Here is a 6,935-nt window from a genome sequence, read left to right as displayed (position 1 = left end):
TGCAGTCAGGCCGGTAATGCTCTCCTGGCATCTCCTGGACAGACTCGTCCATCAGGCTGCCAAACGTGTGTAATTTGTCACCACACAGAACACACTTCCCCTGCTCAAGAGAACAGGGGCAGCATGCTTTTCACACTTCATCCAACGCTTGCCATTTAGATGATGTGAGGCTTCCATGCAGCTGCTTGGCCATGAAATCCCATTTCTTGAAGTTCTTGCCGCACAGTTTTTGTGGTGATATTAATCCTAATGGAAGTTTGGAAGTCATCATCAATCATTAGAGCCTTGATAACTTTTAGACACTATGCATATTATATAAATTATATATACATAAATGGATCATTCACAATAAAAGCAGTAACCGGAATTAAGAAAATAATAAATTTAGCAGACTTTAAAGCATAATATTTTTTTTTTTTAAATTGAACTGAACCTATACTGAAAGCTAAATAAATGGCATCATAGCCTTTACAAATCAATGTAGATTATGTTTGCACTGCCTGTTAAAGGAGAAGTCCACTTCCAGAACAAAAATTTACAGATAATGTACTCACCCCCTTGTCATCCAAGATATTCATGTCTTTCTTTCTTCAGTCATAAAGAAATTATGTTTTTTGAGGAAAACATTACAGCATTTTTCCTCTATATAGTGGATTTCTATGGTGCCCCACGTTTGAAGCTAACATTGGTCCGACGGCAACGTCGTGTCCCTGGCCAAAAATAGTCGCGGTAGGACGGCATAAATCCGTAAAAATATGTAACACAGACTCTGCCTAAAAATGCATTCAGATACGTTTGTACATGCATAAAGTTCTCTGGGGTTGCATATATAATTATTACTTTAAGTTTTAGCTCCGTGTAGTGCAATACATACACTGTTGTGAACCAGTTGTGAGAGGACGTCCACAAGGTGACGTCCTTTACACGTGCATTTATAGTCCATCATGACCCTGTATGAAATCAGTATGAAATATGCAAAAGCAATTGTGCTTACACCTTGATTATTACTGTAATACTTTATTTAAGTGCCCCAAGTAGTTTTAAGACGACCACGTCTAGTCAAGCATTACCCATTCAAAATAAATAAAGAAATAAGTAAATAAGTAAATAAAAACAGGAAATCGTAATGAAATAAACGTAATTTGTATTTCTATCTTGTTTAATTAATATTCACAAAGTGCCATATGGTTAAGTGATTGCAAAGCCACTGAATTTTAGTTATAATTCTACCCGTTTTCCATAAATTTCAATACGATTTTATTATTTTAAGTTTATGCATATACATATAAAACAGATATCTCTGGTCAACATTTGAAGTCTGAGTTGGGTGAAGATTACCAAAACTGTGCTGCCAAGATGTTGCAACAAATCTCGCGGTGGGATAGATTATCTCGCGATAGGATAGATTATCTCGCGATGGGATAGATTATCTCGCGATAGGATAGATTATCTCGCGATGGGATAGATTATCTCGCAATACAATACATTATCTCGCGAGAAAGCCTTAACGTTTTTCTTTCCATAAACACAAGGAAAGCGCATCGGTGTGTTGTAAGGCTTTACAAATTATTCTACTAAAATCTACTGGTGGGTAAGTACATTTTGTAGTATTTTATTAATGTGGTCGAGTTGTACTTGTTTGACACGAAGGAAAATGAAGAAATAATGCGCACATTGTCAACTGAAACGTAGTTTGAGTTTGGCTAAAATTAGCTAGTATGCTAAAAGTTTTTTTTAAATTAATGCTTGAACAACAAATACATATCTAAAGTGTCAAGGGTATACACAAAATGTTTGTATAAAATAACACAATGAAATGAAAGGACTTCCTAATTCACAATAACTTAAAAGTACCGAAGAAATACACAGATTGTATAGCTTTTTTGTTTGTAATCTCCTTTATGGTGCTTATATAAAAATCTAATTCCTTAAGTACCACAGAAAAAAAAAGGTTTCTGATTGCTTAATTTTTACAGTAAACAGTTTAGATATGGGTTAAACATTTATATAAATTTGTTAATATTCTAATTTGTCATATGTCCTTGTATGTGATAAAGGTAAAATTGTGTGCCCAACACATTTAGATGCAACGTGCCCGACCCCTGACTTGTTCAACACTATGTTAAGTTGTAAGTTTTTGACTGCTTTGTGTAATATTAAAAAAAGAAATCATGCTTTAAAAAAATTGCTGTTTACTTTTAATAGTCATTGAACCTTAATCTATGTTTCTCTGTATGTTCTCAGTGGATGTTCAAATCACACCTGCACGTACAAACCTATCAACATTCACGCCTTCACCAGTAGCAAGTATGTGATATCTAAAGTCATTTGCAAATTGCAAATCACTATAACGGTCAAATAGCATCACTTCTTTAATGTTTTAATCAACAGCTGGGCTGTCACACTTCCAGGAGGAAAGAACAGGTATGCCACCAAAAATTACTGTGAATGTGCTACAGTTCTCAATTGATTTTTATATCATCATTACTGAGTTATGGAATTAATATCCCCTTCCATGGCACAAGTAATTTTATCACTTCATTCAGCAGGTATGCAAGGTTTAGATGTAAGATATTGTTTGTGAGCTTTCATTTTGGATAATAGGGTCCTCTTTCCATTATGTGGATTCATAGGACAAAAGCATGTTATTGTTAGAACGTTTAATAGTAAAATTGGACAGTGAAATGCTCCAAAACTAACACATCATATGTAATATTACCACAAAGGACAATTTAATCCAACCTCACTGGATCTTCAAAGACAGAGGCAAAGGACCACATCTCATGAAATGGCTACCCCCAGATGTATGTCCCTGTATATATTCATAGTACAATTTGACAGTGAAATTCTCTAAAACTAACATGTTCTTTTTAATATTACCATGAAGGACAATTTACTCAAACCCTACTGGATCTTCAAGTAAGACCGAGGCAAAGGCCCACATCTCATGAAACGGCTACCCCCAGAAGTATGTCTTTTTTTTTTATTTTTTTTTAATTTTCACAGTGTGGTAATGTGTATATAACTTAAAGTGATTGCAAAGCTCTTTATAAACATCTTCAAAATTCCATAGATAAAATGGTCCTTTATTTCTATTACTTTTATTTTTTCCAACAGTGGATGCACAACATGACACCAGTGGAGGTCGAGGTTAACATCAACAACACTCGTGGACCCGTGGACACATGTTGAGGCGTAAGTGCTAATGTTTAAAAAATTATCAATCTAAATGTGTACGACCACAAAGTAGCTTTTTCCCTGTTACAGGGCGAGACAAACACAGTCCTGTCAATTACAGAATAAATGTTTACTCCATGTTGCCTTGTAATACCAGCTACAGTATCTATAAAAATTTGAAGAATATGTTATGATTTTGAATGTCCAAGTAACACTTTTAAGATGTTGTAGTACTAATCAAAAGATTACATGGTTAATGACACTTTATTGACACTCCAAGGGTGCAATTCAGGTCACGACCCCATTGTCATTGTAAGTAGTACATCAGACCTTAAGTAAACTTTCAGATGATCATTCGCCAGTTTTGGTCTGTTTGCTCTGTTAAAATCTCTAACCACAATGTAAGATTAACATTAGAAGATGTTTCAAAAGATTAACTTCTGTGAAATTTTTAAAACATGTATTTATGTCTTTTGTGATTCATTAATTTACATTAGGGTGCGATTTGTCTTGTAGGGTCACATAACGAACAGCCATCTGTCAGACAGAAAAATTCAGGAACCCTCTTCCAGGCCATGTGCCAGAACCGAATGAGGTATTGTAATTTGTGTCATGTCATTCACATAAAGAGGATTCATAAACTAAATTCAAATTCTTATTTTTTTTTTTTTTTTTTTACTTTTCATTTTAATGTCTACATAGTATTGTCTCCAGTCCCAAATTCATCATTGCCATCCCAGTCCCAGACGACCCCCAGTGTATGTGAGAACTTTGCTGTTGCATCTTATTTTATACACATTACACCTTAATGACAACACAGCCTAATGTATAAATACATACATTTCTCAGAATCAGAATTCATACAGTTAAAAATATAGGGGCTACAATGTCTGTCAATGCACAGCAGCCTTAATACTCACAATTGAATATAGAATAGAACAGGTATAGCCAACCCTGGTCCTCGAGAACCACTGCCCTGCTTGTTTTCCAGCTGTCCCTGCCCTTCCAGCTTCTGATTGACAACTGATCCATTACTAATCAGCAGTATGTAAGGCATGGATAGTTAGAAAACAAGCAGGGCAGTGGCTTTCGAAGATCAGGGTTGGCTGCCTTGGATTTACTCAACGTTAATGATTATATGGCTACAGTAATTGATGATGTAGAATTGGACAGACAGACATTGGCAGACATTCTTGTTAAAACTGCCTTCAATAATGTACACAATGGTCCTGAAACTCTAATAACAGCATTTCCTAATGTTGTGTTGCTACTTGACAGCTGCATTGCGGAGAGAGCACAGAAGTGAGGGTATGTATGTTAATAGTCTTTTCCAGCCATGGGGTTGTCATATTCAAAATTTAATGTACATTTTACACTTATATATTTTATTAATTTTTTTATTTACATTTTTAAATAGGTGGCACCAGACCCTCACGGAGCGCTTACCCTATGTCAACTGCAAGTAAGGAATGTGATGTGAATATGTGACATTTACAACACTGGCCGTAAAGTAAAAAAAAAAAAAAAAAACAGTAAAGCAAAGTCTGTAAATGTTCTGAGTTTGTTATCATCCTTTGTTAGAGGTTCAATAGTTGTTAACTAAAAATCGAATGGCAATATTGATACCAGTGTTTTTGCTCTGTCAATTCAGTCTTGCTCTTCAGTTTTTGCAGCCCTATATTCACCGAAATCAGCAGGCAATGAAGACTGGTTTAGGTTCTAAAAAAACAGTCAAGCCTAATGCCCTGCGTAAACACAAAATGTGACAGCAAGTGTCATGTTCACTTTTGGAGTTTAAGTAGTCTTGTTTGAAGGGTGTGTGTATATATTAATGTGCTGATTTTTCTTTCAGGATTCCAAAGGAAGGTCTTTTTTCATGCTGTTTGGTTTAAAAGATGAACTTGAGCGAATATCTGCCATTCTGGACCCTGGCAAGTCTACATCATCTTTTAAAAGACTGGATTAAGAGAGTGACCTAAAATCCTTTGAAGAATACATCAAAGATGATGAAAAGAAGTGGATCTGTGTAAGTTCCAAATTTAACAAAGCATAGGTGTATTATATTTGTGTATATACATACATACGAGCAGACACACAGAGAACTGTGTACTTTTTATAATATCATATCACATTATTTTGATTGTGGTGTCACTTTTAGGTTCAGCAACTGTCCAGAGTTGGTGGATCTTCTGTCAGGGACTGCGTTAACCAAATCATGAACAGGTATGTATTTACCTTGCATAGTTTGTGTGTATTGCTGCATAATATTTCAGGAACAATGTATATGATTGCCACAATAATAAACTCAGCCTTTGATTTTACTTAAGTTCATGATTTATTGTCACACACTATTATATCTCCTTATAAACATGCCTGTTTTTGTGTTGAAGTTTTAAGATGTCAGTACTGACTCAATTAGGCAGACTGAAAACAAGGCATCACCGTATAATAGCAGTGTAAGCAATGAATGAGTCATTACTTGTCACAAAAATTCTGGATATAGAAAAGGACATAGTTCAGAGTACTTGTTACATGATAGATGGATTGATATGGTTGTGAGAGTATTTGAACATTGCCATGATGCACACTACTGTTAATTTGTAATATTGACCGCATGTTAAAATGTTTCTGAAGTGAAGTAATACTGAATCATTTCTTTCACAGAGTCATGTCAAATGCCTTAATGGCCAAATTCAATATGAGGGGTGGTGGCCAACATGACAAAAAGCCTTTCAAAGCTACAGCTTTGTACTATGTAATTCAAGGTAATGTTGGCCTTATGACATTAAAAAAAAAAATCTCATGTTCCTTGTCTATTATTTATTTAAAAGACCACCTGTCTTTAATAGAAATGTCCTGTTCATAAGATTATTCTAGACTAAAATAACATATAATACTTATTGCTTACTTGTTACTAATGCTTCTTTCATGAAACTGAAAAGTCTTGTTCCATTGTATTTTAAATGTAGTTGTATAACCATAAAGGCATTTTCAAAATAAGTGCATGTTATTTAACTCAAATGTTGCCAATTTATTTAAAATATTCATACTCTCTTCCCTCAGATATGCTCTAAAGAGGTGGAGTCCAACTGCCACAGATTCCGAAATTGACACAGCAGTGGCGGAACACCTAAAACATGCTCCAGGATAAGCTGGGGGTGGTGGCTATAAGAAATGAGCTGTGCTACAGAAATGTGCTATAGTAAACATTTTGAAATAATAGTAAATAAATAAAGATTATAAATATACATATGTGTTCACTTTTATTCTTTACTTTGGTTATGTTCTTGTTTGAATAATGTCTACTTAAAATTAATGTAAATCTTTGAGAAATTTGCTACACACTCAGAATTACCCACATTATACTATTTCTATTTTAATGTTTGTATAGTAGCCGTTTAACAAATGGAAGACATTTAAAAAATGTTATATGCACAAAGTATGTTGTAGTAAATTAGAACGGTCTACTTCTTGCTTAAGTCCACAAACAATGTGTTATTGTTTGTAATTTACACGTGGTTAAAACGTTTTGTAGACGTTCAGGTCTGACTGGACCGTTTTTGGACCATTTTAGAACTTGTAGTAAGTTAAGTTGTCTAAACCTCCAGAATGGGTGTGTGACTATTTTATATGTAGGCATATATACTAAAATTATATTAACACATTAAATTAAATTAATACACAGTATAGACATGCAGAAGATGACACATTTAGACGTCCAGGGACGTCCAGAAAAGACGTGCAGGTTCACGTCCAGA

General features: G+C 34.6%; 1 long non-coding RNA gene across 6 annotated transcripts; it reads left to right on the top strand.

The window, feature by feature from the left end:
• The first annotated feature begins 774 nt into the window (after positions 1–774).
• LOC127178099 (uncharacterized) lies at positions 775–6,425 on the top strand. Of its 6 annotated transcripts, none has more exons than XR_007829297.1 (14): positions 775–1,591; positions 2,058–2,129; positions 2,245–2,307; positions 2,392–2,424; positions 2,727–2,804; positions 2,888–2,968; positions 3,118–3,195; positions 3,694–3,772; positions 3,880–4,485; positions 4,595–4,639; positions 4,829–5,203; positions 5,336–5,400; positions 5,842–5,942; positions 6,241–6,425. It is a non-coding gene; the product is annotated as an uncharacterized LOC127178099 (long non-coding RNA). The 6 variants fall into 6 exon arrangements; XR_007829299.1 differs by having other exon boundaries at positions 776–1,587; positions 5,030–5,203; XR_007829300.1 differs by having other exon boundaries at positions 776–1,591; positions 2,085–2,129; positions 5,030–5,203.
• Positions 6,426–6,935: the final 510 nt, after the last annotated feature.

This window comes from Labeo rohita, chromosome 16 (assembly GCF_022985175.1).
Source record: "Labeo rohita strain BAU-BD-2019 chromosome 16, IGBB_LRoh.1.0, whole genome shotgun sequence".
In the NCBI taxonomy this organism is placed as follows: Eukaryota; Metazoa; Chordata; class Actinopteri; order Cypriniformes; family Cyprinidae; genus Labeo; species Labeo rohita.
The sequence above is the reverse complement of the archived record's forward strand: the minus strand, read 5'-3'. Positions and strand labels throughout refer to the sequence as shown.